Below are 9,254 nucleotides of genomic sequence, written 5' to 3' on the forward strand. Positions count from 1 at the left end.
CACCAAGTGAAATAAAATAAAATGCGCAAATCTATGTCTAATCAAACTAAATACAGGTAAGTTCCTCACCAGATCCAGAATGCTCCCTTTTACAGGCTAATCTCCTTTTAGCCTGGGTCCAGCAATCACTCACACCCTCTGTAGTTACTGTCGTTTGTTCCAGTTCCCTTCGAGTATCCTGGGGGGGTGGAGAGGCTCCTTCCTTAGCCAGCTGAAGACAAAATGGAGGGGTCTCCCACAGGTTTAAATAGACTCTCTCTTGTGGATGGAGACTCCCCCTCCTCCCTCCTATGCAAAGTCCAGCTCCAAGATGGAGTTCTGGAGTCACCTGGGCAAGTAACATGTCCCTGCATGACTCAGTCTTTACAGGCCGAAGCCATTGTTCACATGGTATCTTGCATGTCTCCAGGAAGACTTCTTATGTGGATTGGAGCATTCCAAGATGCATTGTTCTCCAAGTGTTTCCTGATCAGGTACTTAACCTGGCGAATTCCTTCCTAAAGAAGCTGACCAAATGCCTCCCAAAGCTTACTTAGAAATCAAGCAAGCATACAGCCCATATTCTTAACCTCAAGTAGAAAATGATATATATATATATATATATATATGTACAAATAGGATGAATAGATATAGTAGACCATAACCTTTACAGAGATATATTACATGGCACAGGCAGCACAAAACATATTCCAGTTATGTCATACATACATTTATAAGCACCCCCTCCCCATAAAGCCTTATGGGGTACACTGTCCCAATAGTGTGCAACTCCCCTATCCAGGACATGGATTCAGTAGTGAGGCTGCACCCAACCCTGACATAGCGCAAGGACTGGGCCTGCCCCAGAAATACCACAGAGCCCTGCCCCTCTGCGCAAGGTGCACCAGGTGTGGGCAGGCAGGCTCAGCAAGGCAGGATCCAAGTGTGGAAGGGCTTAGTGTGGGGGGACCCAGCGCTATGTCAGAGTTGGGTGCAGCCTCACTACTGAATCCATGTCCTGGATAGGGGAGTTGCACAGTGATCTCCTGCCTCTGTGCAGCCAGTGGCCTGTGTTCCCCAGTGCCATGCTGGAGCTTGAAAGAAGGCTGCACGGCACACGCATGCATCGTGGATTTAGGATGGCACTCAAATATTTAATGAGCTGCCCTCAATCCACAGGAACTTCACAGGAAAGTAATTACAATTACACCCCTTCCTGAACATATGAGCTGAGTGGCAAGAGAAGAAGATTAGCCTATGGAAAAGGGGAACTGAGAGCAACTATAGCTCAAATGGTTTCCTGGTGCAAGAGAGGGCCGTTGGGTTACCGGCAGGGCTGGCTCTAGGCACCAGCAAAACAAGCTGGTGCTTGGGGCAGCACATTTTTAGGGGCGGCATGGCCGGCGCCAGAATGCCGCCCCTGCTGCCCCTAAAAATGTGCCCCGGCCGCCTTATCTCACCTCCCCTGCTGCTGCCGCTCGCGTGCCATGGCGCGCTTAGTGTGGTGGAACCCAGTTCTGTGTGGGGCAATCTGGGTGTGGGTGGCTCAGTGAGGGATCCGGGTGCAGGGGGAAACTGGATGCACAGGGGCTTGTTGGGGTGGGGGGGTTTCTGGGTGCAACGGTAATGTGACTCTGTAGGGGGGTCCAGGTGAAAGTGGTTGGGGCTCAGCAGGGAGGTCTGGGTGTAGGGGGCTCAGTGGGGGGTACAGATACTGGGGGAATTGGGCTCAGTGGGGTTGGGATCCAGGTGCAGCGGGTTGGGGATCGGTAGGGGGGGCTCCGGGTGTGGGTGGCTCGTCGGGGTGGTCCAGCTACAGGTGGAGTGGGACTCGTCGGGGAGGGGGTCTGGGTGCAGGGGGGGGGAATGAGGCTCGGTGGGAGGGTCTGGGTATGAGGGTGTCTGGATGCACAGGGGTTGGATGGAGGGGGGGAGCAGCTCCCTGTACAGAGACTGCTTCTCGCCTCCTGCAGCTGAGGAGTGATGGGTGAAGGAAGAGCAGGGACGAAGGGGTAGTTTTAAGAGCTTCCTACAGCTGGGGGAGAAATCTGAGGGGGTGTCTGTCCTGGCCCCGGATGCCGGGCAGGGGAAGAGGAAAACCTGTCCTCCCCAGCCCAGCCGGGACTAGCAGCTGAGCCCGGCGCAGGGTAAGAGCCACCAGCCATGTCTTCCCCAGTCCTGCCCATGCTCCACAGTGATTTACCTCTCCGCTGGCTGCCCTGGGCACTCAAAACATACTTCTGGGGATAGTTGCTTGCAGAGGTGAAAGTAAGCCAGTCTGGTCTGGTACAGCGTACCAGCAAGAGCCAGTACACCGTGCCGGACTGGACTGGCTTCCGCAGCGGTGATTTAAAGGGCCCAGGGCTCCAGCCGCTGCCGGGAGTCCCGGGCCCTTTAACGCGCCACCGGAGCTCCGGCAGCTGGGCTCGGGTGGGGATTTAAAGGGCCCGGTGCTCTGGCTGCTGTGGGGAGCCCGGGCCCTTTAAATCACAGCCTGAGCTCTGGCAGCTGGGCTTGGGTGGGGATTTAAAGGGCCCGGTGCTCTGGCCACTGTGGGGATCCCTGGGCCCTTTAAAGCACTGCAGGAGCTCCGGCAGCCGGGCTCCTGCAGTGATTTAAAGAGCCTGGAGCGCCGCGGTGGCCGGAGCCCCGGGCCCTTTAATTCATCCCGGGGCTCCCAGACGCCTCTGCAGCTGGTAGCTCCAGGGTGATTTAAAGGCCGTTGGGCTCCCAGCCACAGCCGGAGCGTACCGGTAAGTTACTTTCACCCCTGGTCGCATGACCGCTTTTGTGGCTTCCCCATCAGAAAATCATTTTTCTGCGAGGAACATAAATTATGCGCATGCGCAGTGGCACAGAATCCCCCCAGGAGTAATAAGTTAGAGACATGTAGGGGCTACTCTAGTTCACACCAACTGGCTAAGGTCTGTTTAGCAGCTTTCACCCCATGGGAACTGGTGTAGTGCAGGCATGGCCTCCTCCACACCCTTTGCCCATGTGTGTGCGCGCATTGGGGCAGTTGGTATAGAAGCCAACTACATCACTTTATGCCAGCTGAGAGCTTTCCTACATGGGAAGAATTGTCAGCTAGCCAGACAGGGCTAGATTCTGCCGCTGTCTGAGTGGCACAAAGTGGGTGGAACAGGAGAAGCAACTTCACTTAATGATGTCAAACTACTGCTGTGAGGCTAATATTTCTTGGGCATGTTATTCTTAGTGTTTCTTAGCAGGTAGCAAAAATCCAATTAGAAAAGTGTGAATGAGGAACCTGGCCACAAACTTAGACCCTGACAACACAAAGTGTTAGCCCCAATGTAAGGGACTGTCTTACATCGCCATCTAGTGTGTTCCAATGATAGTGCAACAGGAGCAGTTCTGTTTCAGAGAAGCAGGAGACTTTCTTTTCCTTTCTTTTGTTAATGTACTCATTAAGGGCCTGATTCTGCTCACTGAGGCCAATGACCATTTCTGTTGATTTTAATGGAAGTGGGAATAGGCCCTGCGTCTTGATATAATCACAGAGGGCTTAATCCTCACTTGGAGTATATTGATTTAGCTCCACCAAAGTCAATGGGGCTATGCTGATTATTTATACCAACTGAGAATCTGGACTAGCCTGTGAAAGATGTATACGATTACACAGTGCTGGGCAATTAGAGGATTAAACAATTTCTAGAGGAAGAAGAAAGAATCCTTGCACTGCCCCATCCTAGCCCAAACTCTATTTGCAATTACAACAATGTAAATTGAGAGTAAATCCATTTAAATCAATAGACTTACTCCAAATTTACACCACTACAGAAAAGCTCTCCACACCCTTGACAAGCTGTGAAAAATATTTTGCATAAAATAAACAGACTCTAGTAATGAATTACCCTCAGATAATAATGTAATAACTAACCTTTCATTAATAAAGTTCCTGTTGCATTCAGCACACTCCGTGGAAAAAAATGATTCAGGGTGCTTTTAGGACCTCTGCTTCTTTTTTCAGAAATGTGGTGGTTCTCATACATTGTAACTTCGGTCACTGGCATTTCTTGTACCAAGTGAAAGCTTCTTTATACCTTATTACTCTAGGGATAACCAGGAAAAGGGCAGTATTTCATATGCGGGGGAGGGGGGAGTTATGCAGTATTCAGAATTGCCATATTATGCGTAAAGTGGAATTGATTTTTCTGGATCAACAATGAGCATTAAGATATCATCCACTTACTGTAGAAGATTATATTGTAACATTTTATTCAAAAGACACAATACATTTAAAATATCAGGGGGTGATCGTGTTAGTCTGTATCCACAAAAACATCAAGGAGTCCGATAGCACCCTAAAGACTAACAGATTTATTTGGGCATAAGCTTTTGTGGGTAAAAAACCCCACTTCAGATTCATGGAGTGAAAATTACAGATGCAGGCATTATTATACTGACACATGAAGAGAAGGGAGTTAACTCACCAGTGAAGAACCAGTGTTGACGGGGCCAACAGGGTGGATGTAGTCCACTCCCCATAATTGAGGAGGAGGTGTCAATTCCAGGAGAGGCAAAGTTGCTTTTGTAGTGAAGTTCATGGACTTTGCTAATAAAGAAAGCAAGGAAAACTGTGGCTATGCTGACTATGTTGGAGTTCATTTTACATACAGGTGAATGATTTAAAACACTTCTTGGAGTATGTGGTTTTAAAGCAGCATCATTCAAACAGCCGCCCCAGAGCCAAATGCAGCTTGTTGTGTCACAACATTTCAGCACTTGTTAAAAACTGCTTATCATGTGCTGCCATCATGTGGCCATTTCATTCATTCAATGCCACAGATGTATTTCCCTTCTTTTTGCATGGCTTCCATTAATCCATTGGTTCTCAAACGTTTGTACTGGTGACCCCTTTCAAATAGAAAGCCTCTGAGTGCGACCCCCCCCCCCATAAATTAAAAACACGTTTTTATATATTTAACACCATTATAAATGCTGGATGTAAAGCGGGGTTTGGGGTGGAGGCTGACAGCTTGTCACCCCCATATAATAACCTTGCCGACCCCCATCTGAGAACCCCTGCATTAGTCTAATCTCTTCCATATTGTGATCCAATGACATGGTATATGAAAAAAGTTTAAGGACCTCCTCCCATGTCACCATAAAGAAAGGAAATTGTTTCAGGACTTCCCTCCTCACTAGCATGAAGACAGAGCGGTGGCAATCCACCTGTCCATGCTCTGCATGAGGTTCACGACCCCTAGGTTGAGAATCTGTACATTAGTCCCGTATTTGTATTTGCAGAGCTTTGAGGTCCTGATCCAAAGCTCACTGAATTTGATGAGTCTTTCTATTGATTTCAGTTGACTTTGAATCAGATCCTGAGTGAGGGCAACACACAGAACAATGATTAGGAAATTCCTGAGATGGTCTCAATGTACAGCTCCCCTGAAGGAGAACAATGCAGTGTGCAGAACAATGACTTTGGGGCAAACAGGGCCACGTTGCCCCATCTCTAGACACTTTAACTGGTGTATGCTCGAAATGGTGTATGGCCCGTCACTAAAGCAGCTGTGTTGTCCTAGTACTAATTAGGCTGTCTCATGTGCAAATTAAAACCGCTGGTAATGGTGCAAAATACCATCACAGCTGCTTTTTGTTGTTTTTACAAACCAGAATACACAATAGCCCTCATTAATGCTTCAGAGTACAGACTCTTCTGTCTGAAATACATGCATCATTTCATCCCGCACAACAGATAAGCAGCTTGGACCATAGTGTATCACCCACACTCTCCCACACTCCCGGAACTTATTAAAGGAACAGTATCCCAATTCCTCTTTCCCCAGTTTTCTCTCTTCCTTATCTCCATGGAGAGAATGAAAATGACAATTTTGTCTTCCTGCATTTCTCCTTCAACATGTTATCTGGCAAACACTGGCCTGCAGCTTGAGATTTTCTCCGATTTTACAAGCTAAACTTGTATTCCCCAAAGAGCTAATGATCTGTTTGACAGCACAGGGATATTAACTCCAGTGGCCTGGCCAAATTACAATCTTGAGTAATTGTATTTAACCCAACTAAAAATTCCTCCTGCATTTCAATTACCGTATTTTCCAGCGTATAAGACGACTGGGCGTATAAGACGACCCCCAACTTTTCCAGTTAAAATACAGAGTTTGGGATATACTCGCCGTATAAGACTACCCCTCTTCCAACGCACACCAAAAAAAAATTAAAAAAACATCAGATTTGATTTCAATATGGTAATTTTAATTCAAATGCTTATGACATGCAGGTAGTTAGCAGGAAAACTGTCACTTATAAACATAAGGCTGTTTGTCATCAAACATGTAAACATAAAACAGTGCAAGTGGATTAAACTTTTCCTAATTCACTCTAAAGCTGAAAGGAAGGATAAGACAATAAACCCATGGGAGCTGCCATGCTGTTTGTTTTCTAAGCTGTCAACCAAACTGGAACTGATGATGATAGGAGGAAGATAACAAACAAGAGAGAGAGAGCAAGTGCCGGGCAAGTCCCTGGCGAGTTAGCAACGCCCATCATAACTGCAAGCTACGGTATTTTTACAGGTTTTGCTGGCGTGACAGTTTCCCTTTAAAAGCCTTCAAAATCCTCCTGTTCGTCATCTGATATCATAAGTACATCAATGACATCTTGTGATACATTTGTAAGGCAGTCGTCGTATGGATCGAATTCCGTATCAGATGGTGTGGTCTCAGCTTCGGCTTCCTCTTCATCTTGCCACAAGTAGTCGTCCTCCATACCATCTAATGAATTTGATATGCCACACTTCTTGAAAGACTTGATTACTGTTTCTGCATCAATATCATTCCAGGCTTTTATGACAAACTTGCACAAAACATCCAACTGTGGAGCACGCATGTTTCCTCCTTTTGTGAATGACTTTTCGCCGCTAACCATCCATTCATTCCACTGTTCTTGAATGCGATCTTTAAATGGCTTGTTTAGGCACACATCCAGTGGCTGTACCAACGATGTCAATCCTGCAGGAATAACTGCCGCATCTGTGTTTAGTCTTGCAAGCATTTGCTTGGTGCTGGGAGTTAAATGAGCCCTGAACATATCCCACACCAGTACACTACATTTTTGAATAAGTCCACCTGGTCGCCTGCTCCATACATTATCAAGCCATAGCTTTACCCCTTCTTCATCCATCCAGCCTTTTTCATTCACATGTACAAAACAACCAACAGGGAACTTGAATTTCGGCATTGTTTTTCTTTTAAAAATAATCATTGGTCTCAGTTTGGCGCCATCAGCTGTGCATCCTAGTACCACTGTAAAACTGGACTTCTCATGTCCTGTTGTTTTAATTAAAATTGTTTTTTCACCTTTTTGATGGACAGTTTTATTTCCAACCATATCAAAATTCATTGGAGTTTCATCCATATTTCCAATACTACTTAACGCATAGCCATGTTTAGTGCGCTGTTGTATTACGTATCGATGGAAACTATTTACTTTGCTATCAAGATCTGCAGGTAATTTTGGGGCAATTTTCATCTTTTGCCTCAGTACCATATTATGCCTTCCCATGAATCTAGTACACCAGGATACAGTGGCCTTAAATCTGTTGCTGTGATCTGGGTTAGATTTGGCCCACTGAAGTGCAAACAAATGTATTTTATTTCGTGTCACTACATAACCGTTTTGGCGATGCTCATTCACCATGTCTGCTACATGTTTTTCGAGTTCTGGCCAATGTGGAGTGCCTCTTCTTAATGCACACTTACCCCTTGGCATACTCTTTAATGCTTTTTCATTTGCTTTCCAGTCCCGAACCATCTTTTCTGTTACTCCATATTGTCTTGCAGCAGCGCAGTTATTATGTTCCATGGCAAAGTTTACAACTTTAAGTTTGAAACTGGCTTCATATTTCTTTCTTCTTGCTGGTGGAGCCATGATGGGGTTTTGACTGTTGGACATTTGTATACTGTACTGTATGTACTGGTGCTATACTGTATGAACAGGTACAGATACTGGTGCTGTACTGTATGTGGTACCCAGTATACAACAACCAGCCAATCACGGCAAGCGATGTACCTTACCGGCGATTGGCTGGTTGTTGTATACAAAGCCTGCTTGGATTGGTCAGCTCTCCCTGCCTGCCCAGCCCTCCCTGTCTCCAAGACTATCAGAGCGGTAGCGCAAACACGCCTCTTTCACCCGTCTGGCCCACCCTTGTATCCTATTACCTCCTTCTCTGCCTCTCAGATCTCGCACATGCGCGCCTGCGCCGCTTCACTGCAGTCCTCAGGAGCGAGATCTGAGAGGCAGAGAAGGAGGTACGGTAATAGGATACAAGGGCGGGCCAGACGGGTGAAAGAGGCGTGTTTTTCTGGGCACAGTGCCGCTCTCTCTCTTTTTTCCATACCCCGGGCGTCCTGGACGCCTGCAGCTTGCTCCGCCCTTCACTTACACCTTCCCGGTGAGGCGCCCCCTCACCTCGTCATCGGGCGGGGATGCGGCCGCGGCCGTTTTTGAGCTCCGCCCACCATATGCGGCGACCGCAGATTCTCCAGTCCGGCTCGGAAGTTTCAGCACCCGCCCTATAAGACGACACCCGGCGTATAAGACGACCCCCGACTTTTGAGAAGATTTTCCTGGGTTAAAAAGTAGTCTTATACGCCAGAAAATACAGTAGATATGCTTTTCTCCTCCTCCTGTCCCGATGCCTCCCCACCACTGATTTGGTGCCCCCTCCCTTTTGTCATTGCAAATCACTGGCAACAGAATCAATGCATCGGGAAGGGAGGAGGAATTCCCCCAGCTTTTTAAATCCCCTGCCTGAATCAGTCTCGGGCCCTGGGCCCAGGCGGTTCGTGCGGTGCACAGAGCAGGGCTGGGACAGGCCAGAGACACCTTGCACAGGTGACCCAGGCAGGGCTAGGGGGACTAAGGGGGTTTACAATGGAGAGGCCTAGGGGGAAGCCATATGGCAGCCAGCCATGGGGCAGAGCGTCACGTGCCAGGCCCAGGTACATAGAGCAACCGCCCCCTGCCTCTGGGGCTCCGTTGCTGCGGGCCCGCGCCAACCACAGCCACGCCCCGGGAAACTGCGCCCCGCCCCCAACCAAACACCCAATCAGGAGAGGGTCCAGTCAGAGCCGCGTGCGCAGAAGACCCTGCTGTGACCTCCAACCAGGACAGAGAACAGAGGCGCACGAGCCTCAATTGGCGACCCAGAAACTAGCCCTCTCGGACTGCGCACGCGCAGTGAGAGCAGTCGCTGCACGGGAGGCGGGGCTGACGCACGACGCACG

Source organism: Chrysemys picta, chromosome 4 (assembly GCF_011386835.1).
Source record: "Chrysemys picta bellii isolate R12L10 chromosome 4, ASM1138683v2, whole genome shotgun sequence".
Taxonomy (NCBI): Eukaryota; Metazoa; Chordata; order Testudines; family Emydidae; genus Chrysemys; species Chrysemys picta.